Raw genomic sequence first — 14,996 nt, 5'->3', positions numbered from 1 at the left:
TTGATTTTCAGGTCACTAGGTCAAAGGTCAAGGTCACAGTGATTTGAAATAGTAAAATGGTTTCCGGATGATAACTCAAGAATGCTTATGCCTAGGATCATGAAACTTCATAGGTACATCAATCATGACTGGCAGATGACCCCTATTGATTTTCAGGTCACTAGGTCAAAGGTCAAGGTCACAGTTACTCGAAATAGTAAAATGGTTTCCGGATGATAACTTAAGAATGCTTAGGCCTAGGATCATGAAACTTCATAGGTACATTGATCATAACTGGCAGATGACCCGTATTGATTTTCAAGTCACTAGGCCGAAGGTCAAGGTCACAGTGACTAAAAACAGTAAAATGGTGTCTGGATGATAATCCAAGAATGCTTAGGCCTAGGATCATGAAACTTCATGGGAACATTGATCATGACTGGCAGATGACCCCTATTGATTTTCAGATCACTAGGTCAAAGGTCAAGGTCACAGTGCAGTGACTCGAAACAGTAAAATAGTGTCAGGATGATAACTCAAGAATGCTTATGCCTAGGATCATGAATCTTCACAGGTAAAATGATAATGACCAGCAGATAAAATCTGTTGATTTTCAGCTCACTAGATCACAGGTCAAGGTCACAGTGACTTGAAATAGTAAAATGGTGTCCGGATGATAATTCAAAAACACTTACGCCTAGGATCATTTCACTTCATAGGTACATTGATAATGACTGGCAGATGACCCCTATTAATTTTCAGGTCACTAGGTCAAAGGTCAAGGTCACAGTGACTCGGTAAAATGGTTTCCTGATGATAACTCAAGAATAATAAGGCCTAGGATCATGAAACTACATAGGTACATTGATCATGACTGGCAGATGACCCCTATTAATTTTCAGGTCACTAGGTCAAAGGTCAAGGTCACAGTGACAAAAATGTATTCACACAATGGCTGCCACTACAATTGGCAGCCCATATGGGGGGCATGCATATTTTTCCAAACAGCCCTTGTTTATACTATATTCACATACTGTGAACAGCATGAGATGTATAAATAATTTAAAACGGGTTGATAGGCTGAAACGGCAATTCATCACCTTAATTAGAGATTTACATGTCTTTACTTTCTAGATAGAAATGATCTTTTGCCTGTGGTATTTTGTTGGCACCTTGTTCCTGTTCATGGAGTTTGGACCATTTCTATCCACCAATGATTAGAGCATACCCTGGTGTATCTGCAACATCAATATACGCACAAGGGTTTAAATTAGGGATGCAAGAGGTTAACCGGTTAACCTAACGAACGACCAGTTAACCGGTTACATTTTCGGCAAAAGGTTAACCTGGGAAAAAATTTATTGTGTTTTTTTTTCATCGAATAACTTGTACGTTTTTACTTTTTTCGCGTGACATACTGCCAAATTGCGCTGGCGACTATTTAAAACAACATGCCACACAGTCGACGGTAATAAATAACGTGTCAACAAACACAGCAATAAAGCAATAAATCAATACCTTTATGATAACAAATAGGGGTTAGTTTTGATAATTTGCACCATTGTTTTGTTTGACTCGCGAAAATTTAACTAGCCAACTGCAGGGAGTGGGGGCTATTAACGAAGACGTTATTGACACGTTTATCGAATTCGCGATAAAAAAACAGTTTAGACAATGCACAGCTTTTTGATGTTTTGTTAACCAATATCCAACACTGATTGCTCGCGAAAATACCGTGTTTTATAAGTAACATTTTTACCAGGAATGCATTCGTAGTTAAAATCTTGTCGAGTTAACGTTGTTTTTGTTTCTGAGAAAGTATTACCATTATTGTAATTTACGTCACCAACGATGCCACCATTACCGTCGGAGGTATGGAAACACTTCAGAAAATCGGCAGACAAGAGCACTGCATCTTGTCTGTTATGCAGTGCAACAATTCAACTGCATGGCGGCACCTCAAATCTGCGAAATCATATAAAATTTAAGCATCCGTCCGTTGATAACAACAAGGCCAGTCCGGATGTGGCAAAGCAACAGACGTTACACCAGGTTTTTGGCCCCTGTCCTTCGTCGAGCGAGGCGATCAATCAGGCCCTTGCAAATTTCGTGGTCCAGGCATACGTGCCAATGAAACTTGTGGAACACGAGAGTTTTCGTCATCTGATGCAACTTCTGAATCCGCAGTACGAGGTGCCTTCAAGAACAACCGTCAGGGCGCGTATTGACCAGCAGTATGATGACGCAAAGAAGTCTCTGCTGTCCAGTCTTCAGGGAAGCACATCAGTCGCCCTCACAACTGACTCCTGGACATCCAATGCAACAGAGGCATACCTCACAGTTACCGTACACTACATCAAAGAAGACTGGTCAATTGAGTCGCGCATACTAATGACCCGCGCCATGCCAGAGCGACACACCAGCGAAAACCTTGCTATTCGCCTTAAGTACTGTGTGGATGAGTTTGGTCTGAAGGGACGTGTTGTAGCATGTGTTCACGACAATGCCAGAAATATGGACTTAGCCTGCCGTCTGTTTCCGGACTGGCAGGACCTCCGTGTTTCGCGCACACCCTTCAGTTGTGCGTGAAGCCGGTCATGGACATTTCGTCAGTAGCAGACGTGATGTCGAGAGCACGAAAGATCGTCGGCCACTTTCAGCATTCCATAACCATGACAGCAGAGCTGCGATCGCGACGAGTTGTTATGCAACTTCTTGACCATGACCTAATTCAGGATGTTCCGACGCGCTGGAATTCGTCGCAGATGATGTTGCAACGCGTTGTGGAGCAGCGTCGTGTTGTTACCGACATCCTACTCAACCCACGCATAACAGGGAAGCGTAACAGGGATCTCCTGTCCAATTGATTTTCACTGTTTGTAGTGTATCACTGATTTATTCTGCAGACAGAACTAGGAACTGTGAATAAAAAATTAACTCAGAATCTGAAGTTGAGTGCTTTAATAAATGTAAAATGAACAATAAACGATAATAATTCGGCTACAGACGCTAAAATGCAAATAACAAAATAATTGAAAATATGCAATTATCCAATAAAGAGAGATGCAGATTCGTTGAAACACATGACCCTCTTTACATCAACCTGAAAGGAAAAAACATGTTTATATTAGGTCAATTTTAGCTTATATGGAAATATAATTAACAAAGAAACACACCATTGTGTGAGCGATATGACGCGAACGTAATACAAGCGGCCCAATCAAAAATAAAATAATGACGCAAGCGATCTCAAATTAGAAATTACTTTCGTTTCTATAGAGCGGTTCGAGCAGTATGACATTTTTATGTACTCTAACATTGAAAATACCTAACGCGTTTCGGTTAACTGGTTAATAAACGGTTACGACAAAAGGTTAACCCGTTACTGATTTTTGTAACCTCTTGCATCCCTAGTTTAAATAAATACAGAAAAAAAAAAAAAAATTATTAACAGCCAGCACACCTTAAATTTGCCATAGTGATCAATGAAAAATGCTAGTTTGTGTGTAACATGGCCACAAGTTTAATATGTTACAGTGGGATAGAGTGTTGGTGTTGTGTCTACTATAAGTGAACCAAGCAATATAGATTAAAAAAATAGTTAAATGTTGTATTAATAAGAACACGTTTTCATTATAAATGGCATTTAATTTTATTATAATACAATTTTGGGCATTCATGGAATAGAAGAAATGATTGTTGGTATTTACATTGGTCTGTTCTGATAACGAAGATATTCAATGACAGTCTGCTCAAATTAATCATTCAAGTTTTAGATTAGCAAACCATGGTGTAAAATGTCAACACATTAGGCCATATTAAATCAAATTCATTTTTTTTACCGATTAATACTAAATAAAATGTTTATTATAATACTGCTTGCCATCTACATGGTGTAATACTTTTACAAATATGATATTTATGTACATCGACATATAAGATATTGATACACTAATGATACCTACCCGTTTTGGCGTCGCATCTTGCCTGCTTATAGCTCTAATCCATGCAGTTTTCGTGGCATGATTTCTAGACATTTTGTGCAGCGTAACATGCTTGCCAAATTGTCCCACATCAGGCCTTTACCTTGCCAGTTTGGAAAAAATCATATAATTTATAGTTATATACTTTGTAAGGTTATTATAAAATAAACTTCATATATAATAACCATTTGGCACTTCTTTCTTAAAAAAACATAGCAAAAAAAAGACAACAATGGAAATTGGATTTTTTTTTGTTCAATATTTGTTTGGACTCGGGTACCTTTTAGGGCAATTTTTACATAGCAGAAACCCCCTGATATAATATAAAGTAACTGTTCAATAATGTATATGTATCATTTTATTGCTACAGTAGCCAAAATAAAACATGTTTTCAGAATTATTGATTTATAAACATGAGTAATGAAGTATTTTGACTGTCACTACATGACATGTCTATAAATAGAAACTGAGTTCCTGGGAAAGAGACACTTTCTGACCTTGTTTGCATTTGTGTGGTTGTCAGATTACTGTACAGTGCAATATATTTTATAAATAAACAAATAAAAACTTATATAAAATAGATACTCTTTAAATAGAAGTTTTCAAATGTATGTATGCTATTAATTGAGAAATTTCAAAACATTGTATAAATAAGTTCTCTTAAAAGATTTAAGTTGTTGTGCCTTGTGGTTGGAATGGTAAGAAGTGTTCAAAGGTAGGGGATAATTTTAATAATTAATTTTAGCATTATGCGGTTGTTATTGGTTTTGTGAGAAAATAGATAAAAACGCATCAATATTTTTTGTTTGAAGTATTATTTTTCTTGATATAGAAAATTAAACACTTTAAAAATACAATTAAGTCGTATACATTGCACATGTATGAAGTATCAGTACATTGTTATCACATGGGTACCTGTGTAAGAAATCAATTATTGCTGTGTATAGTAACATTCATAATGTACACATGTTGATTGAACTGTGCGATTGTTTTCTATTGTGTAATTGTTTCCATCTGTGTAATTTTGCAACTCTTCATTTCTAACTCACCACAGTCACATTTCAACATGGTAAACTTCTACACAATAACACTGATACTGAAGTTTATTGTCGCACTTAACTATTTTTTTATTGGAATGTATGCATATATTTTAGATGTGTAAAGGCCTATTTATACAACATATGCATAATACAATATCACTGCAGTATGTTTAATAAGATTATTTAACATTGACAGTAATTCAATATCTTTTTTTTTTTTTTTTTTTTTTATTCAATATAATACATACAATGTATACATGTATATTATCATACAACATAGTGGTTGTACAAAGCAATTAAGTTTAGACATGTTATACAAGATATGCTAATATATATTTTTTTAAAAGAGAAAAAAAAGAACAACAGAAGAATAGTTATGAAAAATGATGAGTTGTATAAAGTCGGAAGAAAGCATACTGGACTTGTGTGTTTTGTTGTATATTCACAATGATCTTATAAGATGGAAAAAATTATATACAAAAATATTTTAGAAATATAAACTAACATTAGAGTGAAATGTATATAAGTGGACAAACATTATAAGAATTTAATCCGATTCCATTTTTGTTCAAAGATTTGTAATGTGTCATTACTGAGGGCTATTTCTTTCTCAATCTGGATTTTTAGTTTAAGACTATTGACAAAACAATTAAAATTTGGTACTTGTTTTTTGTATTTCATGTTAAAGATAAAATATTTCATCAATATAAGAATAAAATTCACAATATTATTACAGTCTATTGATTTCAATGAGTTAATTCCGAAACTTACATTTAAGAAAGATAGTTTAACGTTTAGTTGCTGTTGTTCAAGAAAAGATACTAATTGATTCCAAATAGGCTGGATGTGTTTGCACTCCCAAAAAAGATGTTCTATAGTTTCGATGTTTTCACCGCAGAAGTCACACAGATTTGAGTTAGATAATTTACATTTAAAGAGATATTTATTTGTAGCTATTATTCTATGGATGTATTTATATTGAAAATTTCTCAGTGTGCTTTCAATAGTTGCTTTATATGGCATGGTAAATATGTGTTTCCAATTAAGTTCATGTTCTCCGAGAAGGGCTTGCCATTTATTTTGGGTTTTGGAGTTTTCTGTAGGTTTTTTAATTTGCAGTGTGTAAAATATTTTATTCGGTTTGTTTTTTCTTCCAAGTATGTTTTCTACGAATGTTGTTTGAGTACATGGTGTATTATTTGTATTGATTTCAGATTTAATATGCATGGGTACGCTTTTGATTAGTGTGTAGTACTTCAGAAAATTATTTGAAGGTATTCCGTATATGTAGCATATATCATCAAAAGAGTAGAAATCCTTGATTCTGTAGTCATATAATTGGTCGACATATTTAATGCTTCGTTCAAACCAATCTTTATAGAAAAACGTCTTATTGTTTGAAGTTATGTCTTTATTGTTCCATAAAATAGTTTTACTGCTGGTTTTGGTTTCTAGGTTATGAGTGACATCACTCCATGCTGATAGAACATCAGACAGAAATATGTTTTTGTTTGCAATTTCATGTAAGATAGTATTGCTGATGTTACATTCAAAGAGTAAGGAGTCACCATATTGTTTTAGGATTTTCTGGTAGAATAATTTCCAATTACTCGTATTGGTATTATCTAGGTATCTTTTAACCCAGCTGCATTTGATTGCATTCAAGAATGAGTCAATGTTCGTTAATTGAATACCTCCATTTTCTACAGATTGAATTAACTGAGTTCGTTTTATTTTATCAGGCTTACCGTCCCATATGAAATTAAATATTGCTGATTTTATATCGTTAATAACATCATTTGGTGGATTTGGGAGAACTGTTAATACATAAATTAGTTTAGGAAGTGCAAATGTTTTCAATACTGTGTTTTTTCCGATTAGTGTAAGTTTACGGTGATGCCATGATTTTAAGCAGTTTTTGAAATTCTGTAATTTAGGTAGTATGTTTTTAAGAACTGTATCCTTTTCATTATTTGTGAAAGTAATTCCTAACGTTGTGGCTTCATCGGATGTCCAATTAAATTTCATTTCTTTTTTATATACGACATTACTTTGTTTTAATTTACCTACTCGTAGCACAGTACATTTACTTTTGTTTAGTTTAAGACCCGATGTCATTCCGTAGATGGTTAGTGACTCTATTAGGTTATGGAAAGAATCGTAATTGTCGTTTAAGAAATAAGTTGCATCGTCAGCAAATAGGGACTGTTTGATATCTTCATCAGGATCTAGTGATATGCCTTTTATGTGTTTATTTGATTGGATGTGATGTGATAGATACTCGATGCAAATAATGAATAGCGATGATGAGAGTGGACATCCTTGTCGAACCCCTCGTTCGATGTTAAAACTATTTGAAAAGAAGCCATTGTTAATGATTATACTGTTAATATCGGTATAGAATAGTTTAACCCATTGAATGAGACTTTCACCAAAGTTCATATTTTCTAAGCAAGAGAACATAAATGAATGATCGAGTGAATCGAATGCCTTTTCAAAATCTGCAAAGAATATAAGACCAGGATTGTTTGAATTGTTAAAATAGTTTATGCATTCTTGGATAAGACGAACGTTTTCACCAATGTAACGTTCTTTTATGAAACCAGATTGAGATTTTGAAATGATTGATGGTAATATTTTTTTTATTCTGTTTGCTATACTTTTAGTTGCAATTTTATAATCATTATTTAGTAAACTAATCGGGCGCCAGTTTGATAAGGACTCTAAGTTTTTTCCAGGTTTTGGAATGAGTGATATAATACCTTGTTTTTGTAGCGTAGTTAAGTTTTCGTTGTTAAATGAATAGTTAAGTGAATTAATTAGATGTGTTTTTATATCATTCCAGAATATTTTATAAAATTCGATTGTGATGCCATCAGATCCTGGGCTTTTGTTATTTTGCATATCTTTTAGGGCTAATCCACATTCATATTCATTAAGTAATCCGTCGCACAGTTGTTTTTCCTCTTGGTTTAAAGCGTGATGTGTATTTTTAAAAAGGGTGTTATTTTCAACATTTTTTCGTTTATAGAGTGTTTCGAAAAATAAACGTTGTTCTTCTAGTATTTGAGTCATGTTTGTTATATCTTTGCCATTGACTACTATTTTGTGTACAGTTTTTTGTTCACTTCTACGTTTTTCAATGTTTGCGAAGTATTTTGTATTTTTTTCATTGTGTTCAACATGCTGTGCACGCGCTCTTAGTATTATTCCATTGAGATGTGTATTATAAATTCCGTCTAATATTTGTTTTTTTAATGTTATTTCATTTTCAATGTCGGTGGTATCATTTGTGTTTGTTTGATGCAATTGTTTTTCAAGTGTTTCAATGGTTTTGATGGTTTCAGTTTCAAGTTTGTGTGTTTCTTTACGTTTAAATGATGTGTATCTAATTGTTGTGTTACGTATATTTCCTTTAATTACTTCCCATAAGGTGTTTGGGTTTGCATCTTTATTATTTTGAACTGTATTTAATATTTCCTGTTTTATTTGTGTTTGATATTGTGTATCCAATAAGATGCTGTTGTTAATTTTAAAGTATCCTGGGCCTCTTTCAGGTTGTATATTGTGCAGTTTAAGTTCAACTATAGAGTGGTCAGTCATAAATCCTGGTTTTTAGCCGGATTTTTTTCGAAAAAATCTCGGCTTATAGATTGATGTTGTCGGGCGGGCGGGCGGGCGGGGGGGGCGGGCGGGCGGCGTGCTCGAAAATGTTAAAGTTCTTATTTCATGGTATAACTTTGGTATGCTTGGACCTAGAGTCTTCAAACTTGACATGAAGGTTGGCCAGGATTAACAGATGACCACTGGTCATTTCAAGGTCATTCATTTGAAGGTCAAGGTCACTGTGACCTTCAATATAAAAAATGTTAAAGTTGTTATAACTTTGGTATGCTTGGACCTAGAGTCTTGAAACTTGACATGAAGGTTGGCCATAACTAGTTAGTAACCACTGGTCATTTCAAGGTCATTCATTTGAAGGTCAAGGTCACTGTGACCTTGAATGTAAAAATGTTAAAGTTCTTATTTCATGGTATAACTTTGGTATGCTTGGACCTAGAGTCTTCAAACTTGACATGAAGGTTGGCCAGGATTAACAGATGACCACTGGTCATTTCAAGGTCATTCATTTGAAGGTGAAGGTCACTGTGACCTTCAATATAAAAATGTTAAAGTTGTTATAACTTTGGTATGCTTGGACCTAGAGTCTTGAAACTTGACATGAAGGTTGGCCAGAACTAGTAAGTAACCACTGGACATTTCAAGGTCATTCATTTGAAGGTCAAGGTCACTGTGACCTTGAATGTAAAAATGTTAAAGTTGTTATAACTTTGGTATGCTTGGACCTAGAGTCTTGAAACTTGACATGAAGGTTGGCCAGAACTAGTAAGTAACCACTGGACATTTCAAGGTCATTCATTTGAAGGTCAAGGTCACTGTGACCTTGAATGTAAAAATGTTAAAGTTCTTATTTCATGTTATAACTTTGGTATGCTTGTACCTAGAGTCTTCAAACTTGAAATAAAGATTGGCCAGTACTAGAAGATGACCACTGGTCATTTCAATGTCATTCATTTGAAGGTCAAGGTCACTGTGACCTTAAATGTTAAAATGTTAAAATTGTTATAACTTTGGTATGCTTGGACATAGAGTCTTCAAACTTGACATGAAGGTTTGCAAGCACACTTAGATGACCACTGGTCATTTCAAGGTCATTCATTCTAAGGTCAAGGTCACTGTGACCTTGAATGTAAAAATGTTAAAGTTCTTATAACTTTGGTAGGTAAAAATGTTAAAGTTCTTATTCCATGTTATAACTTTGGTATGCTTGTACCTAGAGTCTTCAAACTTGTTGTTCATGTATATGCATGCATTCAAAACATAACACAAGGTTTGCTCATGCCTTGAAAAGTACTTACATTTCATTTTGACCTTTGAACAATATTTCAGTAATTTAAGTATTGCATTGACAAAAACACGAAAGGTACTTTCCTGTCATTTAAATCAAAAATCCGGCTTCAATGCGGTCATCTCCGACCGCGGAACTCTTGTATGTTACATGTGTCAATAATGTTGCAAAGAGATTCAGATATTAAAAAATAGTCTAATCTACAAAATATTGTTGGTTTTGTGTTTGAGTGCCAGGTGAATTTGCTTTCGTTTGGGTATACTGTACGCCAGATATCTATCATATTGTAGTTTTCAATTATGTTATTTAAAATGTTTCTATTTTTAGGATGAGTATAAATGTTTCCATTCTTTTTATCTAATAATGGGTTCAGGACAGTATTGAAATCACCGCCGATTATAATATTTTTTTCTTGGTTACTAATTATAAAGGATTGTAATGTTTCGTAAAATGCGGAATCATCTATGTTGGGACCGTAAACGTTGATTAATGTAAGTTCTGTTTCATGTATTTTGATATCTATACTTGCTAGTCTGCCAATTATTATTTCGTTAAGGTTATCAACTGTGATCCCTATGTTACTTTTTATCAGAAAGGCAATGCCTTGTTTATTAGTACATTGTCCACTGAGGTAGATATCCCCGTCCCATTCATTTTTTAAGGTTTGCGCTAAAGTGTGTGTCAAGTGACTTTCTTGTAATAAGCATACATTATATTTTTTTTCGTCTAACCATTTGAAGATTTTTATGCGTTTATATTTGCTGTTTAGCCCTTTTACATTTAAAGTACATAGCTTGATCATTAAAAAAAGGGTGATGTAAATGATAATGTATGTGTGCTTGTCCAGTTAGTTTCTATTTGAAAACGTGTCCAGTTGGTTTCTATTATAAGAAGTAAGATGTCTACACAAACAAACAAAATTAGAAAACAAAAATAAGGGATACAAAAGGATGAATATTCCATAAAAAAGAAGGAGTTAAAAAAAATAATCATAAATGTGAGATTATAACAATAATAAACGACTGGTCTCCAATAGAGACATAAACAGCGCATTTCCTTACACTGGAAATACACAAACTAATTGAATTAGTGATCTGAGATACAAAAAGTATATATGTATAACACCGTAGATTATATGGTAGCTTATAGTAATAATAATAATAATAATTTTATAGCAAACATGAATATGCTAGTCTTTTTCTTTCTTTTTTTTATCCTTTCGTTTTTGCTCCCATATAGACCGCGACAGTTCAACGACGCAATATTTATATCATTCATTGACAAAAATAGGTGGCATTAAATTATAAAGACAGTGTTTTTGTCTCTTCTTCAAAAGATATTTTAGTGGAATAGAAATAAAGGTCAGATAAGTACACTGTACACAACAATTCACCATCCAAGTTACAAAAATAGCTATTTCATAAAGAAAAACATTGTGTTTTGCTAAACATTATCATATATAAGAAGATTTTTCTTCTAAACAAACATACATAGATTAAAAGAAAACAACACAAAAGGTTATATGTACAAACAAAATACAAATATTATGTTAAGGGATGATGATTAAATACGGTTCTGTCAACATCGTATAAATGTAGGTAGTGATCTGAAAAAAAAACACGTATATATGACACCGTTCAATGGATGATGACTCTTTGAAAAAAAAAAATCACTGTATAGCGAAAGTCGTTTTCTACCTAATATATAGCATTACAAGTGTACATGTCCTGGTTTCCATGTGATGTAGATTTATATTCAAAAATTAAAAAAGAGTCGATCAACTAACGTACTGTGTGTGTGTGTGTGTGTGTGTGTGTGTGTGTGTGTGTGTGTGTGTGTGTGTGTGTGTGTGTGTGTGTGGTGTGTGTGTGTGTGTGTGTGTGTGTGTGTGTGTGTGTGTGTGTGTGTGTGTGTGTGTGTGTGTGTGTGTGTGTGTGTGTGTGTGTGTGTGTGTGTGTGTGTGTGTGTGTGTGTGTGTGTGTGTGTGTGTGTGTGTGTGTGTGTGTGTGTGTGTGTGTGTGTGTGTGTGTGTGTGTGTGATCGCGTATGTATCCGCACGTGTGTGTGCGCGTGCGTGCATGTGTGTGTGCATGTTTGAGTGTGTGCGTGTGCTGGTTTTACTTTGCGTGCGCGCGAGCGTGTGAGTTATGGGCATGCGTACGTGTATATGTTTGTGCGTTTTTGCGTGTTGGTTTTTGCGTGTGTGTATGTTGTTATAATTATTAAGCGTTGATTACAATAATAACTAAATAAATATGGCTATTGTAATTACAAAATATTGTTAATATCAAGAGACACATGCTCTATAAGAAAAACAAATGATTTGTATGGTAAAGCTGTAAAATAACAGATGTACACAGGTACTTTTTCACATCCGTCTCTTTGTCGATCCAAATATACGAAAACGAAATGTGCTTAGATCGACTGACGGATACTCACGCGTTTATTAAATAAAGGGAGACTTGTTAGAAGTTATCTACGTTTGGAATGTAAATCTCATATTTTAATCAGTCTGTATCCGGCCGTCAGTTAATCTAGTTCCGAAAAAAAGATGAACTAGACTAACCACCGGATGTGTTAATACTAAACTATCAAAGTTATGAGCGTTAAACTCTCAGTAGGAAAGTTGTATTTGGTAAATAAAGAGTTCGAATACTTTTAATTATGTGAACATCTGTATACCATGCCTTTAAAGTGTACCTGTAATAATAATAAAGCACAGTAATACTACTGGAAAAGTATCTTGAAGAAAACTAACAACAACATGGAAAACAAAAAGAAAACATACATAAATAAATATATATGTAAGTGTACTGGATGTATTCAGTACAATAGTTGGCAGGTCCCATGACAGGAAGAGAATGATCTGAAATTATAGAATCAATAATTATGAAGCTATATCAGTCTTTTTTTTTAATTATGTGAGGAATCTTCAATTGGCCCATTTAACCGCTTCCAAATAAAGTATAAAAATCATTTTATTCTAGGTAGTGTTAAATAGGAAGATAGAAGTGGGGCCATTGATTTATTTAGGTAGTAAGACTTCGCATTTTATTAACATATAAACATAGAATGAAAACAAAATTTGTTTAAATGAAATGATGCCATGTAGCATGGTGTAAAAGCTGAACTATTAACACTTAGAGCATTATTTCTACAGTATTTAAGTAATCGTACTATTAAAAAAAAATATGCACGATACTCTAAAGACAGATAGATTAAATAGACTATACATGTATACTAGTAACAGGCGTATATTTTTTTTTTCTTTGAAAAGGCAAATCTTAACAGTTATTATGCGTTTTACTACTAGGACATTCATAGATGTAATATTTGCTTTAAAAAAGAAAACACGCATCAAATATATTCAATATAAATTATTTTCTATAATCGAATCACAGTTCTTGAGAATAGAAATCTAAATATACCATACAAACAATAATCATGTACTTTCCATAAACGAATCACAGTTCTTGAGAACAGAAATCCAAATAAACCGTACAGACAATATTCATGTACATATCAAGAAAATATTTCATTTAGACATGTAACAGGTGTGAGGGTTCAGTTTTATATAAAATACTAACTATTCCAAAATTCTATAAAAACACTTTATAAAATGTTTAATATTAGTAGATCACTGGCTGTTCAATTATTGGAAAAAAAACACTAAATATTTCTATTATCATAACATTTATCATCAAAAATACCTTACTGAAAGGATCGGGAAACAAACACTACCCTGTTTACATATATAAAGTATACTCCCTCTTAAGTGGGTTTGCTTTTTCTCTGCGATACGTTCATTGCGGAAATGTGTGCATTTTTAAATTTTATGGCAATGTTTTGAATGAGGTAACAACATACGAATATATACACAATTCCCATTTCAAATAGATAAATTAAGTTATACAGTAAATTGCACGCAGTTTTTGGGGATATGAATAAATCTTAACAAGTTTAATAGGTACGTGTTTTATGATATCCGATGGTTGTTAAGAATGTGATTATTAGTTTGTGACAAAAATTTATAGCTGTCTATAGGTAATGGTTCGTGCGCCAAGTAAATGTGTGTTTGTGTAAGTGTACGGATGCATGCGCGCGTGTGTGTGCCTGCGTACTTACATGCGTGCGTCTATATGGTAGCATGCGTCTGTGTGGTGTGTGTGTATTTGTGTGTGTTACAAATTACATTTAACTTACAAAAACACAGCTACATGTGATATCACAAAAACATACTTTCTAAAGGGAAAATACACATTGGGTTCTACAGGGTATCTATAGAAAGAGAGTGTTTAATATCCGGGTCCAGAGTTATCGCCCCTATTTTATTGATTGTGTTCTGTTGGTCGATCTTGAGCTGCTGCCATTTGACACTTTTCGGGCGTAAGTTGTATTGTTTGTCGCATGCTTTTTGTTTGGCCATGCCTTTGCCAGCCAGAGTTTGTATTTATCAAATGTCACTAGCTCGTTACGGTCTTGTCCCCGATAGCGTACGAAAAGTTTCCCGTCGCGGGACCAGGCCTTCTCCACCAACTCAGGTTCTTTGAGACGTAATGAAGCCAGAACTTCTGCATTCATCTTTGTCAGGTCTTCATTAATGAAGATGCCAGTATTCTTTAGACGATTGGCACGCTTCATTATTTCGATTTTCGTTTGGCGTCTGACGAGTTTTACAATGACTGGCCTGCATTTATTCTCTACATATTTTCCGAGGCGATGGGCAATATCGATATCTTTGGTCTCGAGTTGCATGCCTAGCTTGTCATTTAACATTAAGACCGTTTCGTCGGCCACGGCCATTGACGACTGTTGGTCCGAATCATTGGAGAGGCCAGTAATACGAATGCTGTTTCTCCGGCCATATTGTTCAAGATCATTTTGACCGGATGTTTGGCTGCACTCTGTATCGTATTGCAATTTTTTCAGGCAATCGATTTCACTCTTCTGTTCCTTAATTATTTTGTGTAATGAGTCTATTTCGTTTTTAGTTTCAAAAACGCTACTTTCCAGTATTTCAAGTTTTTTTAAAACACTTCCTAAAAACTTTTCCTTTATTTCTTCAAGAGTTTCCATTATTATGGT

General features: G+C 34.1%; 1 protein-coding gene across 1 annotated transcript in view; it reads right to left on the bottom strand.

Moving 5' to 3' along the window:
• The window catches only part of LOC127875434 (uncharacterized), a 666,243-nt gene that overhangs the window by 325,834 nt on the left and 325,413 nt on the right, over positions 1-14,996 (bottom strand). The gene's annotated exons all lie outside the window — the stretch shown is intronic.

The sequence above is a fragment of the Dreissena polymorpha genome, chromosome 1 (genome assembly GCF_020536995.1).
Source record: "Dreissena polymorpha isolate Duluth1 chromosome 1, UMN_Dpol_1.0, whole genome shotgun sequence".
Taxonomy (NCBI): Eukaryota; Metazoa; Mollusca; class Bivalvia; order Myida; family Dreissenidae; genus Dreissena; species Dreissena polymorpha.
Note: the sequence above shows the minus strand (reverse complement) of the source record. Positions and strands in the feature narration are given on the sequence as shown.